Genomic DNA, 17273 nt, shown 5'->3' on the forward strand with positions numbered 1-17273 from the left:
GGGCCTGGCAGGGAGAGCTTGGATTCAGGCTTCAGAAAGAGTAGGTAAGCACCCGTCTGTGCTGCTAATTAACTGTGTCACCTCGGATAAGTACTTAACCTCTCTGAGTATCAGTTTCCTCATCTAAGAATGAAGCTAATCACTCGTACCTCCTGGGGCAATTGCAAGGACTCAATGAGACAAGGCAAACTTTAGCGCAAGCCTTAGCCCTTGTTAGCCAGCCTCCTTTTCTCCCTGTCTTCTTCCCTTCCCTCCTCCCTGACATTACTCCATACATTTGTATTCCACTGTATTTGAGCCTGCATAAAAACTTAGGATGGCATCAGCCACATGAGAATTACTGAATTCTTCTTGATTCTAGAAACATAAAACCTAGAAATTAAAATGAGGATGGAGAGGTCTTTGGTGCAGCTGTTGACCCAGTGCAGGAACCACGTTCAAAACCTGCCTGACTGTTCATTTTCAAGGAGCTCAAGATGTCGCAGGGAAGTCTGCCTCAGGGCTGGACAGTCTTCTAACCATAAATGTCCTGCTACACCTGCCTTCAAGTAAATGCCATCCATTAGTCCCAGCAATAATTCCAATCCATAACCACCTCACGTTCCGTTTAATAATTTAATAGAATGAAAAGAAATGTTCCTTATCATTTGGGTTAAAACTACCTTCTTGAAGCACTTTGACTATTGGACTAAATTCCAAGAGCTCTGTGACTGCCAAGTTGGCTTGTCTTTTGATGATAGTTCTGAGCACATTCCAGCTCATATGGAGTGAAATGAAGAATTCTTTATTTTTTTTTTTCCTGTTCTTTTATGAATCCTCCTTGGTCCTTGTCACTCGCTGGGTTTTCTGTCTCTGAAGTTCCATTCTTTTTTTTTTTTTAAGATTTTATTTATTTATTCGACAGAGATAGAGACAGCCAGCGAGAGAGGGAACACAAGCAGGGGGAGTGGGAGAGGAAGAAGCAGGCTCATAGCAGAAGAGCCTGATGTGGGGCTCGATCCCATCACGCCGGGATCACGCCCTGAGCTGAAGGCAGACACTTAACCGCTGTGCCACCCAGGCGCCCCTGAAGTTCCATTCTTGAGCAGGAAACCCAGAACGGCACGGAACACTTTGGATTCAGGTTTTTCCATCTATTTCTTCCTTTCTTCTTTGTTCTTCCTATCTACTTTTCCCCCATCTACCTGTCCTTCCATCCATCCATCCTTCCCTCACAAATATTCTTGTCAAAGGTCAAAGGGGAAATGCCAAGTTCTGAACAATGTCCCTTAACAGTGGAATGCAATAAACCCTACCCCTAACAGCGAATGCCAGCCCCAGAATTTGTTGAAGCAGCTGTCCCCACCACCACCACCGCAGATCCAAGACATGGGTATAAGCCCCAGGTGGGCAGGCTAACATCCATGCCAGAGCCTCAGGGCATGTCATTGTCCCTCAACTGCTCCTTGGGGTAGGTCATTGTCTCTCAACTCCAGAATCACAGAATTAAATTCGAGAATTCTATATTGAGCATTCCTAAGAAAGCCGCATTGAGCTCTCACAGTCTGTCCAGGTCATTCGAGAAAGACCAGTCATCTCAAAGGCCACCAGTGTTTTGCTCTACCCAGTGGTTCAGCCCTCATGTTATACTGAGGTTGATCTTGCCGGCCCCATTCAGTTTCCACTCCTTGTTAACATGTCCTGTCCCACATCTTCCTATCTTGGATGCCCACTTTTGCTGCCGTGTTCTCTCTGTGTGTGCAGACCTCTGAATCCAGAGTCTCCCACCAAACTTGAGCATATATTATTAATTCCTTCTTTTAAGTGTGGCCTTCTTAGGAAGATGGACCTCTGCACTGTTTTTTTTTAAAAAGTCAGGTGTGTGCATGTCCACTTGGGCAAAATTGCACAAGTGCATCCCTGACAGGGGGTGGTGGAGCCATACTCAGTGAGAGGCCAGCAAGTCCTAAGCGCACCTGCCTGAGCCCATCAGACGTGCAGTGGCAGGTGAGGACACATCCGTACAGCTGGAGGTTTGAAAATCACTAACTCTCCCTCTGTTGGGTTAAGCCATAGCAGAACAACTTCTGATGGAAAAGGTCATGTATTCTTGAAGATTTTAAGGAATTACAGACATTCTCTTGTTCTTTGTCCAGAAGTAAAACAATATATACATTCAAGATTTTTTCCCCAGAACTAACTTCAGCCCATCTTGCTCTAATTTAAGCCCATTCTCTGGGCTTAAGGTTTTGGCCTTTTCATGAGCTATTCTCATGGACTGGTTGCCTTGAGATGTGGTTTCATAAGTTATCATAGCAACTTTCTGCAAGATAGGTTTCTTTTTCCACGTTATTAGAGGAGAAACTGAGGCTGTAAGGGATTTAGTAATTCACATGATATCATGCCGCTGATAAATGACAGACTATGATCCAAACCCAAGGCGGACTCCCCGGGGCAGGGCTACCAAACCCCGGGCCATTCTTCCAACTAAAATATTCACCTTGCAACTGTAATGGGATTTACAGAGAGTTCTGAAAGCAGAAGTAAGGCCTGATTAGAAACTTTTATAGCTATTAAGCTTACCCCCCAAATCATGTCCTGCTATCTAAACATCAGTTATATTTTTTCTAACTTCACTTTCAATTCCTAATCAAAGGGGCCAGCCAGCCTTTAAGACCCTGTGCAGAAGGGACACAAGACCTAACTGCCCCTCTCAACTCACAGCCACAGGGGGACAGAGTGTCACGTGGAGGTCAGGACATTTCTCCTCTTCCCAACTAGAAGGCTCCTTGGCCCCATAGCGGATCTCAGACCATCGGAGGCTGTTTCTAGGAAGGCAAGTCTGACTCTGGGGCCCCATACTCTGGGGAAAGGGTTGCTGGGAGCCATTAAGGAACTTTAGAAACTGCGGAACTCAGCCAGGGGGGTCTCAGCTGGCGTTGGGGAGCATAACGTCTCCCGGGGGGCACTCAGAAGTGTGACAGTGAGCTGTTGCAATGCTGAGGGTGCTGTGGGCAATTAGTGGGTAGGGCGGGTGACACTAAGTGTCCTCTAATGTGTGAGACTGCTCCATGCAATGACAAATTGCCCGTTCAAAATGCCCCTGGTACTCCACTGACTGAACCCAACTTTCTCAGTTTACAGAGAAAAGGATTTGAATGATTTCCCCCGAAGGGACTTCGGGAGAATTTTTTTCTGCCCATTGGTGTCAGTGTATATTCATCTCCCCACCAGGAAAAATGTCATAAAGTTCGTTGCTTCTCCTTAAACACATCGGTAGGGCTACAATCCCCAGAACTGGAAAGGAAAATGATATTCATCGATTGTGCCAAATCCCGCGTTATGTGCAACACTTCACATACATTATCTCATTTCTCCACTGAAAACACAAACCAAACAAAACAACAAACCCTGGGAATGAGGTGGTCGAAGGAGGAAAGGAAAGGCTCAGAGCAGTTAGGTAAGCTGACCAAGATCACACAGCTCATCCGTGGCAGAAGCAAGATTTCAACTCAGCTCTCCCAGCCAGCAAAGTACTTTCCATGGGGACACACGAGAGCAGCACCCCAAATCACACCTCTCTCTAGGCACCCCAAATCACATCTCGGGTCTTCTAGAAACTACACTGAGCCTGAGCAAAATAGGGAGACCAAGTTCATCTTGGAGCCTTCTCTCCTCCTCCTGGGGCTCCCTCCACCAAACACCACCGAAGTTAGCCGGAAGAAACTGGTTATGGGTAATTGCGGCCAGGAATTTCTGCTTTTTGTAAGAGTACCTATGTCATGTGAAACACATGGATATATACAGAAGCAAGCTCCCATTGTAGAAGGGGAATGGAGAGGGGGTTATTGCTAAGGAGAAGACATCTTTCTAGAACTATTAACGTCCCACAACTTTGCCTCACATAAATTAGCCTTTGAAACCTGTTGAAGAAATAAAAGGGCTTTGGCCTGGGTGCTTCTGACCATCTCTGAGAGTTTCTGTTCTCTTTCTATTTGGCCTTGAACCATTGCGATCCAGGGAGGACGGGAAAGACTAGTGAAGAGAGACACAAAGAAGGGAGGGGAGATGGTACTTTCATTTAGGCTCTAAGACTTTCATAGCAACAGGAAAATGGAAACGCAGCAGTGCTGCTGATAACGGCCCCCCCTTGGCAATTTTTGAAATCTTTCTGCATTTAGTCAGAAAGTAGCCAGGCTGGAATCCCCATTCTAACACTTCCGGGGAGTGTGAAGCATACAAATGCCCTAAGATGGTGGAAACTCAAGTTCTTTATTTGTATAAGCAAAGTAGTAATTTCCACCTCACAGTGTTGTCCTTAGGAATGGACGTGGAAATAAAGCACCTAGCGCATAGTAGGCACTCAGTCAATGGAAGCACCGAGGACTGAAGCTCTTGAAGATGGAGTGCATGGGGGTGCTTTGGGCTAGGTGCTGCAAAGGAGTTCATCACCTCCAAAGCTCTGACTCTGCTATCGTCAATCTCTTCTTCTCCTCAAGAGTGGGTGGGGGTGGGGGGAGCAAGGAGGGGAGTTTTCAGGGTAACAAGACTAATCAGGATTTCACCATCAAAGCAAATATATCCAATTAACAGCTATTAAAGAAGCATTTTCTGGCACTATGCACAATGAAGGCCATTCTATCTAGTGGAAATTAATCTTAATTATTGGTACCTGCATACATACGTGAAAAGGGAAGCAACTCACATTAATCTACATTAAACTTAATAGCAGTCCGCGTATTATCTATTCTGAGTCAAAATTGACTGCTGGCTCCTGCAAGGGTACCTGCAGTGCTAACTCAAGTAATTACAGTGCAGTGGGTCTCAAAGACACAATTTGTTCCCTATATAATAAATCAGCAGCGAGAAGCTTTTTATAATTAAAAACCAAAAGGAAAAAAATAGAACTGTATAGACAAATGTCATTTTCTTCTAAAGGAAATTAGGAAAAAGGAAAATGTGTCTTCCTGTCGTCTCATCTGAAAGAGGACGAAACACCATCTCTGATGGAATCCCAAACAGAGAGATAAACACAAGGTTAGGTTTGCAGAATTACGAAAAAGAATGTTTTCAGAACCTCAAATTTGAGGTTTCTAAGAGGGCTTGACTTCATTTCCAAAGACACTGATAAGGCTTATATTAACTGGAACTTTCATTGGTCCGGCGCACGGTGGAAGGCCAACTCGATTTTATGAAATTCCACTTAAGTAGGACCCCCTTCCATTCACCATGAGAAAAAGAGAAAGGAGGACCAAGTTCTCGTCCTCTCTGCTGCCCACACCCTTCACACCAGGGCATCACACACTTATTTCAGAAAATCAAATCGTAGCGGTTGCCCTACCTGCCCTAGACTTTGTTCACTCTTGTTGAGAAACCTCCTTCACAGGTCCTCCTTTACCTTGACTACTCCTGTTCATGAGGGCTTTCCCTAGTTGCCTGGAACCCTACATCTATGGGTGCTCTGTGACCTCCAGACCCTCTTGTCCAAACTCAACCCCAGCCCACATTTCTTAAAGTGTGGTCCGCTGGAACAGGAAGGATTAAGTGATGCGCAGATAACAGGGACCTCATTCGCCAGGTGTTGACCAGTAGGCGCCCGTGCATTCCACATCTTCCTGTGTTCATCAGGAAGAAAGCCCACACAATCCTCGCAGTTAGGACACAAACTCGCTCAAGCCCAATGTTCCCAGACTGGCCACTGGCCCCCGTCATTATCTAAGTCCCAGCTCATCCCGATGCATGACCCTTCTTAAGCCCCTGCTCCCTCCCTACTCATTCTCACCTTCATTTCTGGGTCACCCTTAAGCCTTCCCTCACTGCACCCAGCAACCTTCCTGAGTCCCAACCAGGGCCGCCATGCCCAGCAATTGAGGGTCTTCATATAATGGCAAACTGAACGCTGCCTCCAGGACTGGGGGACTCAGTGGTCTTGTGAACTTCTTGGCACCCTGTCACCACCACCTTGCCTCAATCTTGACTCTTTGCCCTGTGCCTCCTCCAGCCTCCCCATTCGCTTCTCACAAAACTGCTCTCGGCCCCCAGACCCCTTCTCCAGCCAAAGCCACTCCGTACCCCACAACCTTTCACTGTAGGACATCGAAGTGAGTCTCTGACACTGTGCTTGGAGACTTCCCACCCAGGGCCTGCTCCAACCTTTCCAATCAGGCTGAAACTCTCTTGGATCACAAATGTCTTCCCAGCCATGATTTTCCCTCCCACCTCTACTCTCTAAGTGTGTGGGTAGCCCTTGCTGCTTCCTCCTACCTCTTATACCTGTCTGCTTTATTCTTCCTTACCCAGTAGTGTCATTTAGCACAGTTTTCAAATCAAAAACCATGTACATGTTCCCTGGAGAAATTTTAGAAAATACAGAAAAAGAAAGAAAGGTAGCCTCTTGGTGTCTACTACTCAGATCTTCTTTCTGTGAATATATAGCCCACATTCATCAAAGTGGCAACATAACTGACATTGCTTTTTAAAATGATTTTCATTCATTTCCTTTTTTTAAAGATTTATTTATTTATTTGAGAGAGCGCGAGAGCTGGGGGGAGGGGCAAAGGGAGAATCTAAAGCAGACTCCATGCTGAGCGCAGGGCTCGACATGGGGCTTGATCTCAGGACCCTGAGCTCACAACCTGAGCCGAAACCAAGAGTTGGGCGCTCAACCAACCATGCCACTGGCGCCCCATCATTCATTTCTTTTCTTTGAATGTGTAATGGGAGCTCTGGTCTGTCAGCATCTCTTTCCAGAGGCAATCAGCATTACCAGCTTATTTTATGCTTCCTAGTTCATGAGTGCGGGGTGTGTGTAATGTCTTTTATACAAGTCATGGGATCCATCATGCTTTTACATCTTCCCGCTTTTACTTAATAAATGTGAGAGGCAATTTATATTGTAAATGTAGATCTGTACTCGCTTCCTTTTAAATATGTCGCTTTAATTAAAACGGTCACAGAGCTGGAGTTGAGGTACAGCAAAAATCATGAGAGGCATTCGAACAGCTGAAGTTCAGAATACACTGGTCTCCCCTACTTATAATTTCTGTCACCTCCCCTGACCACCCAGCCTTATCCATAAGTGGCCCCCTGGAGCTGCTTGAATACCTCTACTGATGGGGAACTCACTTCCTCAGGAGGTAGCCTGAGGTGGTGACGCTGTCTTCCTGAGCCTTCTCTTCTTCATCAAACCGAAATCTCTCCCATTTCCCAGCTCGCTGAAATCCAGTGATCTTACCTTACCGGAATTTAAAATCTATTTCATCCATTCGGACACTTTATAGAAACCCCTCAACAGTGTTTCTTAACCATATCATAGGAAGCTGCCCTGCCCTTTTAACTTAATTTTAAGTTTCTGAAAGTCAGGGAATGAGGCTTGGGTCTCTCTCGCGTCCCTTTCTAGTGCCTGCCCCAGTGCTTCCCACACTGCACCTGGATGACAGCTTCTCATCTCCCAGGTCATTACTTCCTCCAGAGAGCCTTTCCTAACACTCCGCCCCCAGAATTTTTCCAGTCGTTGTAACTGTTTGTGAACTGTATTCCCAGTGGACATTGCAAAGCCTGCCATTGTTTTCAAATATATGTACTGGGTGGATACATGGACAAATGAATACTAAGAAGGAAATCAACTGTAGCTTCTCCTTGAAAGACAGTGATGACAGATAGGGTAGTATTACATTTCTCAAGGGGATCTTGTGGTATCCAGCTGTTGGAGATGTTCTCCTCCAGGATCCCCAGGACACTGACTGGGCCACCACTTGCCATGTTTAACAGTCCTAAGGCTCCATTCACAGAGCACCTAATCATGACCGAAGCTTCAGAAACACCAAGTTGGAAGTTAACTTTCTAGGCCATGCAAACTTCAGGAAACCAGGTCTTAAAGGGAGGGCTCTCAGAAGGATTTCATCAAAGTTCTCGAGAGTCAGAGGGAAGAAAACTAACCTTTATTATGCTCCCATTTTGTGCTGGCAATGGAGTTTGAGGTGAGAGACGAGCTTTCCCTCTTGCGAGGATGAAGGATGGAGTCCTGGCACCAACCCTAAAGAACATTCATCTTGCCTGTCCCTCTGCCCAGAACCTGCCCGCAGCTCTGAGTTGGAATTGTCAGCTAACCAACCACCAAGCATTTCCTGAGAACATACTAGTTATGAAAAGACCAGTTCGGTTTTCTCAACACTCAAGACAGCAGTATACAACGAATTCCCATGAACAGCTAAACAGTAGCGTAAATGAAACACCTCTCTAAGGCAGTCATGCAAGATTACTGGGGTGCGAGGAGCAGAGGGCTTGAAGGACAAAGCGTGTGAACCCTGGCTTTGCCACTCTCAGCCGTGTGACCTGTGGAAGTGTACTTCACCTCTCTCAACTGTATCCCTCAATGAAAGTCATAACGCTGCCTCACCATTGTCCCGAGGATTAGATGAAACTTGGTAAGATTACAAACCCGAAAGTGGGCAGAGACTGCATGTGGACTTTAGAAGGAGATGGGTTGGAAACAGAGCCTGGAAGAGAGATGTGGAAAAGGAGAGAAAGCATCTGCCATTGGCAGAGGGAGAGGTCACCCACATGGTACAAAGGAGGACCCTTGACATGTCCATAACTGCTTGCTCGTCCTGTTATTCTTGTCACTCCACATTCAGTGAGCATCTACTGGGGAACAAGGCAGCCACAAAGCCTGCATTGTGGAGCCTACAGTTTAACGGGGATACAGGCACATAGAGAATTGACCTGAATTCAGTGGGCTCAGGGCTCCAAGGTGGGGGGTGGGCACATGGGTGTGGCTCCTAATGCTGGCAGGTGTGTTAGAATCAGGTGGCAGCTTTCTGAGGCAAGTAGAGTCATCCAGGCTGGGGTAGGGTGGGGCAGAGGGGGTGGAGGTGGAAGTTTCTAGAAACTTCCTATAGGCTGAGGCCTACACTTTCTCAGAGAGTATAAGGGAAGAACTCACTAGAAGACAGACCCTCATAAGTCACAGTAATGAATTTGGACCATACCATACAAACCAACGTAGGGTTTTAAGCAAGGGAGTGATACACACAGTCAGATTCGCACTTTGAGAAAGCAGAATGGGTTGGAGCAGGGCAAGATAGAGATGAGGAAACAAGCCAGGAAAGAATTGCAGGAAACTATAGGAAGAGACTGTAGGAGCAGAGGAAGCAGAGAGAGGTTTAGAGAATATGACTCACAGCATTCATGGAAGACTGGAGGACAGGTGAAAGATATCAGCAGTGGTCCCCAGGTGTCCGCCTTAGGCAGTGAGGGAAAATGTGGCACCAGTGACTGATAGGAGGTTTCGGGGGGGAGATACTGAAATGAATTTTGGATATGTCAAGACTGAGGTTCTTGGGAGATATCCAAGTATAGTTGTCCAAGAGCAGATGAATATGTGGATCCCAAATCAGGAAAGTTCTAGATGGGAGACAGAAGTTTGGGAGTACCTGGATGATAAGTGGCTGCTGGGCTGGTGATGAGACCTCCCAGAGGGTAAGAATAAAGAGGGGGAGAGGAGAGCTGGCAGAGAACCCCCAAGAGGTGGGCAGAAGAAGGGACTCAATACAGGGACTGACAGTCAGCTGGAGAGGCAGGAGACAGCCCCACAGAGAGTACAGCGTGACAGAAGCCAGCAAGGGAGAGGGTGAGATAAGACTTTAGAAGTATTGGGGCGCCTGGGTGGCTCAGTCATTAAACGTCTGCCTTCGGCTCAGGGCGTGATCCCAGGGTCCTGGGATCAAGCCCCACATCGGGCTCCATGCTCCACTGGGAGCCTGCTTCTTCCTCTCCCACTCCCCGTGCTTGTGTTCACTCTCTCGCTGGCTGTCTCTCTCTCTGTCAAATAAATAAATAAAATCTTAAAAAAAAAAAAAAGACCTTAGAAGTATTTATTGGGGAGGGGAAAGTGGAAGTCTTGGTAACTGGGCAAGTTCCAGAGGAATCCAGATTGCCAATGCTGAGAGGCAGGTAGGAGGCGGTGGAGGAGGAGACAACAAGTGCAGGCAAAGCTTAGGAACTTACTATGACAGTTAAGATGAAAGATAAGGAAGTACCTGGACAGGGATGAGTACAGGGAGGGTTTTGAGAATGATTTTTTTTTTAATGTGGGAGAGGCTCAAGCATGTCTTAATACTCCTAAGAAAAAAAATAATGGGAAGAAAAGGTTAAATATATATATTATATATATTTATATATATATGATATATATGATATATATTATATATATATATAATAATATATATATATATATATAGGAGAGAAAGGAAACAATGATAGAGGAGAGTTTTGAAGGAAATGGATGGAGATAGGATCCAGGAGGTATTTCACTGGAACAAAAATGAAAGAAGATGCTGTATCAGTTAGAAATAACATTCAGGCTCAAGTAATAGTGAATCCTCCAGGACTGTGATTTGAACTCAAATTTTTCAAGTCAAGAGGTAGCTTTTCACTATCATCAGTTAAGCAGCTCAACAGTGCCGGGGATCAGAACTAACAACCCTATGATTGGCTTCACTTTTGCCTCATGGTTGCAAGATGGCTGCAGCAGCTCTAAGCACTGCACCCTTAAATGACCAATTCATTGTCAGGAAGCAGAGGTTGGCGAGGGGCAGAGTTTCTCCTCACGTAACTCCCTCTTATAACAAAGAAAAATATATCCTAGAAGCCCTCCAGAAGACTTCATGATACATCATATTACCTAAAATTGGGACTTGCAAGTCATCCCCAGACCAAGGCTGGACCCACTTCCCTGAGCTGAAAGCATCTCCATCCAGGCAAAATTAAGTCTCCAATGGCGAAGAAGAAAGGGGTGGCTTTAGTTTGGAAATAGCAGCATCTGCCTCAGAGGTACAGGTAAGGTAGGTCGGTAGGTTTGGGAGCAGAGAGTTGGATGAGTTCTCATTAAATGTATTTTCCCTGCAGGTTTGTTGACTGCTAAGAGTGAGAGGGAAGAGCTGGTGGGATCTGAGGTCTGGCGGGAGTGAAGAGATTTAAAATAGCCACTATGGAGAAGAGAGCATGAAGCAACCAACGAAACATCTAAAATTCTAAGGAGGCCTCAGCAGGAGATGGCTTGGGAAGGAAATTATGGATCAAGGAAAGAAGGAAGGGAGAAAAGATCTGCTCAGTGACAGCTCTGCCCCATGTGCTCAGGTACACCAGGGTCTCCCAACCTTGGCACTATTGGCATTCTGGTTCCATGGATTATTTGGCGGGGGGGGGGGGTCTCCTGTGCACTGCAGGACACGACACCTCTAGACTCTATCCACTAGATGCCATTAGCGCGCGCGCGCACACACACACACACACACACACACACACCCCAGTTGTGACAACCAAGAATGTCTCCAAACACTGCCAAATGTCCCCTTGGGGGCAAGATGGTCCCAGTTGAGAACCACTGATACCCACTATTTTATTGAGTCCTGTAGATCAAGGATCGTGGTCCTGCTTTCAGGGATGAGATTAAATGCCCAAGGACACACAACTAAGGACAGTTGCAGTCCAAAATTCAAACCAAGTCTGCTGGAGATATAGTCTTCCCTCTGGCCCTGAGTTCCACTGCCCGCAGTGCGCCACCAGCACCACCACCAAGCAGGAACTCAGCACCCTCGGTCCTGGCTTCCCCCTTCCTGCTGGGGGTCTACACTCCATGGAGTCGCTTTGAGTAGTGATATGTTTTCTGGCAAGAATTAGAGAGAACTCATAAAAATTAAATCTTTACAAGAGCTCTATACGTTCTTTTCCAGGAAGTCAAATCATTCGGGTGAAAAATGTGGCAACATTTTCCCAAGGACTTGGAGGAGGAAACCACCATCCAGAAAGGAAAATCTTTCAAGTTGGAATGCGCTCTAGGCTGCCTCTTTAAATGAAAAACGTTATATGCCTGGGAAACATTATATCTGCCACAGTAATACGAGGGTCTCACTGTAATAATGATAGCGTCAACTCCATGCTGCTCTTCATCCCCGAGACTCCAGAAAGGGCCTTAAAAATGAAATTTTATACAAGCGCGCTCAAACACACACACCATCGGAAAAATTCACACATATATCACTTTGTCCACCTCTCTAATGAAGGTGGAATGCGGTGGCAGATGTTTCACAGCTGCCCGATACTCACCCTCTAGCCGTTTAGGACAGGAAGCCAAGGACACTCGATCCAAGAAGAATTGCAGGGAGAGTTCAGGGAGGTAAAATCCAATCCTGCAAATTGGGATTCGGCCAAATGCAGGGAGTACCCCTCCACATCATTGCCTCATCTCTTACTCCAAGAGACCGAATGAAGAAAAATGACAGGCATCTATCTGCATCCGAGGGGCCATGCTGGCCCTGTGAAGACAGCTGGAACGAGAAGATTCCTAACGCTTGAGGCATACGTGCTGTACATACGGCCCGCAGCCCAGCCCAGTGAGGTCAAGGTTATAGGTTTGGCCCCCCGTCCAGTTAAATATCGTAACTGTTGAATAGCCATTGGTTATATCCCTATTGTATAGATGGCTGCTAGCCCATTACAGGATAAATCCTTTCATAAACCATGCCTCCCTGATGCGTGTGGATGGCAGGGGAGCACAGGGATCCGGAGGGCATCTTGTCTAACAAAGTCAGACAGTGCGCACAGAAGGAAGTGAAAGGAACCATTATCTGGGGAGCATCTCACTCAGGCCATAGCTTTTCCTTTGCCATTTCATTAATCCTTACTAGGTCTGATTTATCTGAACTCTACAAATAAAGAAAACTGAGACTTTGCAGAGCTTAAGCAATGTGTTGGGGTTATACCCCCAATGAGTCAGATTCAAGCTCAGGTCCACCAACCTCAAAATGAATACATCTGGGTTACCAACATATCAGGACTTAGACTATGGCTAACGCTCCGGAAATCTTTTGTGCCTCGTCCAAGTCATTACCCACCTGATTCTCCAGGTGACTGCTGTTCTTCCTTCTATGAGATAGATTAAATTTGGCCTGGTGTTGAACTACATATAAATGGAATCATGTAACATGTGTTCTTTGATATCTGACTTCTTTCGCTCAATAATCTGTGAGATTCATCCCTGTTTTTGTGAAAACAGTAACTTGTTCCCTCCCGTTGCTATATAAGACTCAATTGTGTAGGGTATATTATTATTTCTTTATCCATTTTACTGTTCACTGGCATTTGGGTTGTTCCACTTAGGGACATTATGGATGAATAATGTTGCTACGAACTTTCTTGGCGTCTCTTTTGGTGCTCATATGTTTACACATCTATACCCAGGAATAAAATGACTGAATCAAAGGATACACATTTGTTCACTTGTGGTAGATAATGTCAAGTTGTTTTCCAAAGTGTTGTACTAATTAACACTCCCACCAACAGTATGTGAAGGCTCTCTTTGCTCCACATTCTCCAAAATTGATATTTCGTGTTTCTTTTAAGTTTTAACCATTCTGATGGCTGTATAGCTGTATCACATTGTGGTTATAAGTTCCTTGGTAATTAATGAACTTGAGGGCCTTTCCATTTATTTGTTGGCCCCTTGGACCATTGCCTCTTTTGGGACGTGGTAGTCTGTTTTCGTATGTTGATTTGTAAGATCTGTATTCTCTCTGCAAAATCGCTTTGTTAGACATAGATATTGCAAATATCTTCTCTCATGCTGCGGCTTCTCTGTTCAATCTCTTTGGTGTCGCTTAGTTCTTTTCTCTTTTTTCTTTTCTTTTTCTTTTTTTTTAAGTGCCAAATCGATGCGGCTTTTATTGCCCCTTTAAAATACCATAAATAAATATGAAAAATCATCCGGCATCTTCCTGCTGCTGTAGCTGGACAACTTAGCTCTTATTCATCAGCCTGCCCAACTGTTCCTTTTTCAGAAACATAGATGCCATCCAAAAATTTTCTGATATCCTTGTTTTCAATGGTTGTGGCTTGCTGAATCAAATGAGCTGAGTTTTTAATTTTAATGATTTTCGCGAAGTCCAGTGTATCAGGTTTTTGGTATGATTTTGTATCTGATTTTAAAAATATTTGCCGCCTAAGGGGATAAAGATATTCTCCTATGCTATGCTATTTTTCTAGAATATTTATTGTTCACCTTTCATATTTGGATTTGTAGTACACATGAAAAAAATTTTTGTATACAATGGAAGGTACGAGTTAACTTCTTTTCCCTCCAAATGGACATCCAATTAACCTAGAACCAATTATTGACAAAGACTATCCTCTTTACTGCATTGAAGTGGTGCTTTTCGCACAGAAGTCAAGCAACCATATATATGTAGGTCTGTTTCTGAATTCTTTATTCTGTTCTACTGGTCTGTTTGTCTATCTTTGTAGCCATTCCACCTAACTTACCTACTATAACTTTATAATAAGTCTTTATATAGTATAAGTTCTCTAGCTTTGTTTTTTCTTCCAGGCTGTCTTATCTCTTCTTGCCCCCATAGCATGTTACATAAGTTTGAGAATCAGCATGTCACTTTTTAAAAATCCTTGGGGTTTTGGGCGCCTGGGTGGCGCAGTCGTTAAGCGTCTGCCTTCAGCTCAGGGCGTGATCCCGGCGTTGTGGGATCGAGCCCCACATCAGGCTCTTCTGCTATGAGCCTGCTTCTTCCTCTTCCACTCCCCCTGCTTGTGTTCCCTCTCTCGCTGGCTGTCTCTATCTCTGTCGAATAAATAAATAAAATCTTTAAAAAAAAAAAATCCTTGGGGTTTTGAATGGAATCGCATTTACTCTATAGATCAATTTTGGCAAAGTGGACATTTTTATAAAATCAAGTCTTCTGATCCACATTGTGTATCCTTCTATTTATTAGGTCTTCTTTAATTTCCCTCAAAAAATGTTTTGTAATTTAAGTGTCGAAGTTTTGTTGCTCCTGTAGACATAGTCTTGAATATTGGGCAATTTTAATCTATTATGAACTGTATCATTTTTAAAACGTTATTTTTAAATTATTTGTGGATAATATATAGAAACACAGTTTTTATATTGACCTTGTAGCCAATGTTTTCACTGAATTGAATTCTGACTTCTAATTATCTATATATTCATTTGGATATTTAAAAAACATTATCATGATGTTTCTAAATTTTAATAGTGAGCATACTGGTCTCATTTCTAGTATCAAGAAGAAAGCTTTCAAAATTTCAGTTTAATAGATACCCTTTATCATATTAAGGTCCCTGCTAATCTTCTTTGGCTGAGAATTTTAATAATGAACAAAGGTTCAATTTTTATGAAGTACTTTTTCCACAGCTCTTAAGATGATCACATATCCCCCCCCTTTATTCTGTTAATATGGTGAATTATGATGATTGATTCTCTAGTGTTAAGCTAACCTTGCATTCCTGGCATAAGCCTCATTTGGTCATGACCTTCTCTTCATTGTATATGACTGGACTTGATTTTCTTTAGGTCTTTTCAATCTCTGTTAGTGAGAAAAATTGTCCTATAATTTTCCTTTCTTGTTCTGCACTTGTCAAGTTTTGGTACAGGGTTAGGTTGGTTTCAGAAAACAAGCCGAAAATTGTTCTTTTTTTCTCTAATCTCTGGACAAGTTTGTGAATAATCCATCTTATCTCGTCTTTAAATGGTTGGGAGAATTCACTAATAAAGCTAGCTGGGCTTGATGTTTTCTCTTGGGAAAGGTTTTCATTTGTCAGGAGGACAAACAAGAGAAAGAGACAACAGAAGTAGACCCATAGGTAATCCAGATGTTAAACCTATTCGACACAGTCGTTGCCTGTGGTTAATATGTATCCATTAGAACACATGAGAGAATAGAATTTCTGTTTTTTGTTCTTGGTTTTTTGCACAGAATTAGCAAGTTGTGTTTTTCAAGAAACTTATCCACTTAAATTTTCAAATTTGCTAGCATAATATCTTCATGATATCATATTACTTCTTAATATCTCTAGGATCTGTAGGGATTTCATGTTCATTTCTTCACACAATGCCATCTTCATACTGGCACTGTGTGCTCTCTCTTTGTCTTTGTGATTGCTCCTCCTGGGACTTTATCAATTCTTTCAGTCGATTCAAAGAAACAGCTTCCAATGTTATTGATTTTTTTCTACAACAGGCTCCTTTTGTTTCATTAATTTCATATCTTATTTTTATTATTGTCTTCTTTCTACTATTTTGGATTTAATTTGCCCTTCCTTGTCTAACTTCTTAAAATGGATGTTAAAATAGCGGATTTTAATTCTTTCTTATTCTTTAATACATACGTTTTAAGGATAGACGTTTCTCTTGAAGCACAGCATTAGCTGTCTCCCACACGTCTTGATACAATTTATCTTTATCATTCCCTTCAAAATATTTGCTATTTTTTAATTTCTTCTTTGAGTCATGGATTTAATTTACATATGATTAAACTTCACTATGGTCAGAGAATCTATTCTATATTTAATATCAGTCCTTTGAAATGTGTTGAAACTTGCTTTATTGCTCAGTTGATAGTCTATTCTGGTAATTACTTTATAAAAACTTGAAAAAATGTATTCTGCAGTTACAGGGTTCAGTGATCTATAGATGTCAATTAGGAGGTTTATTAGTTGTGTATTTCAAATTCTCTGTAATTTTGCTAAATTTTGTCTGTTTGCTTTATCCATTATTAAGAGGGCTCTGTTAAAATCTATTTTGTTACTAGACTTTTATATTTTTTCTTTAATTCCATGTTTTTTGTTTTTTGGGTTTTTTTGCTTTACTTTCAGGCTATTTAAAATTTACAATTTCCATATCTTCCTTATAGGTTTTAACATTTTGAAATGTCCCCATTAATCTCTAGAATCACTGCCTCTCTTTAAGTCTGCTTTGTTGGTGTGAATATAGCTACTACACTTGTTATTTTGGTTAATGTTTCCCTGTATACTTTTTCCCCATCATTTTACTTTCAATCTCTCTGTATCTGTATTTGATATATCTCTTTTATAGGTAACATTCAGTTGAATTTTGCATTTATTTGACATTCTTCATCTTTTACCTCGAGTAGTTAATGTACTTATATTTAAAATAATTACCAATATATTTGATTTTAAAATCTTCCACCTTATTATTTCCTTTCTAGTTGTTCCTTTCCCTCACTCATCCTTTGTTTTTCCATTATTGTCTTTCCGTCACTGCCTTAGAGGAGCTACTGCAAGAATAATAAAATAATTTATAATTAACAAGCTAATACTAATACAGGGGGAGAATGGAATAATAGAAATACTTGCTTAGTCCAAAAGACACAATAATGGAAAAACAAAGGATGAGTGAGGGAAAAGAACAACTAGAAAGGAAATAATAAGGTGGAAGATTTTAAAATCAAATATATTGTAATTATTTT

Source organism: Ursus americanus, chromosome 1, assembly GCF_024610735.1.
Source record: "Ursus americanus isolate L20-20 chromosome 1, mUrsAme1.1.p, whole genome shotgun sequence".
In the NCBI taxonomy this organism is placed as follows: domain Eukaryota; kingdom Metazoa; phylum Chordata; class Mammalia; order Carnivora; family Ursidae; genus Ursus; species Ursus americanus.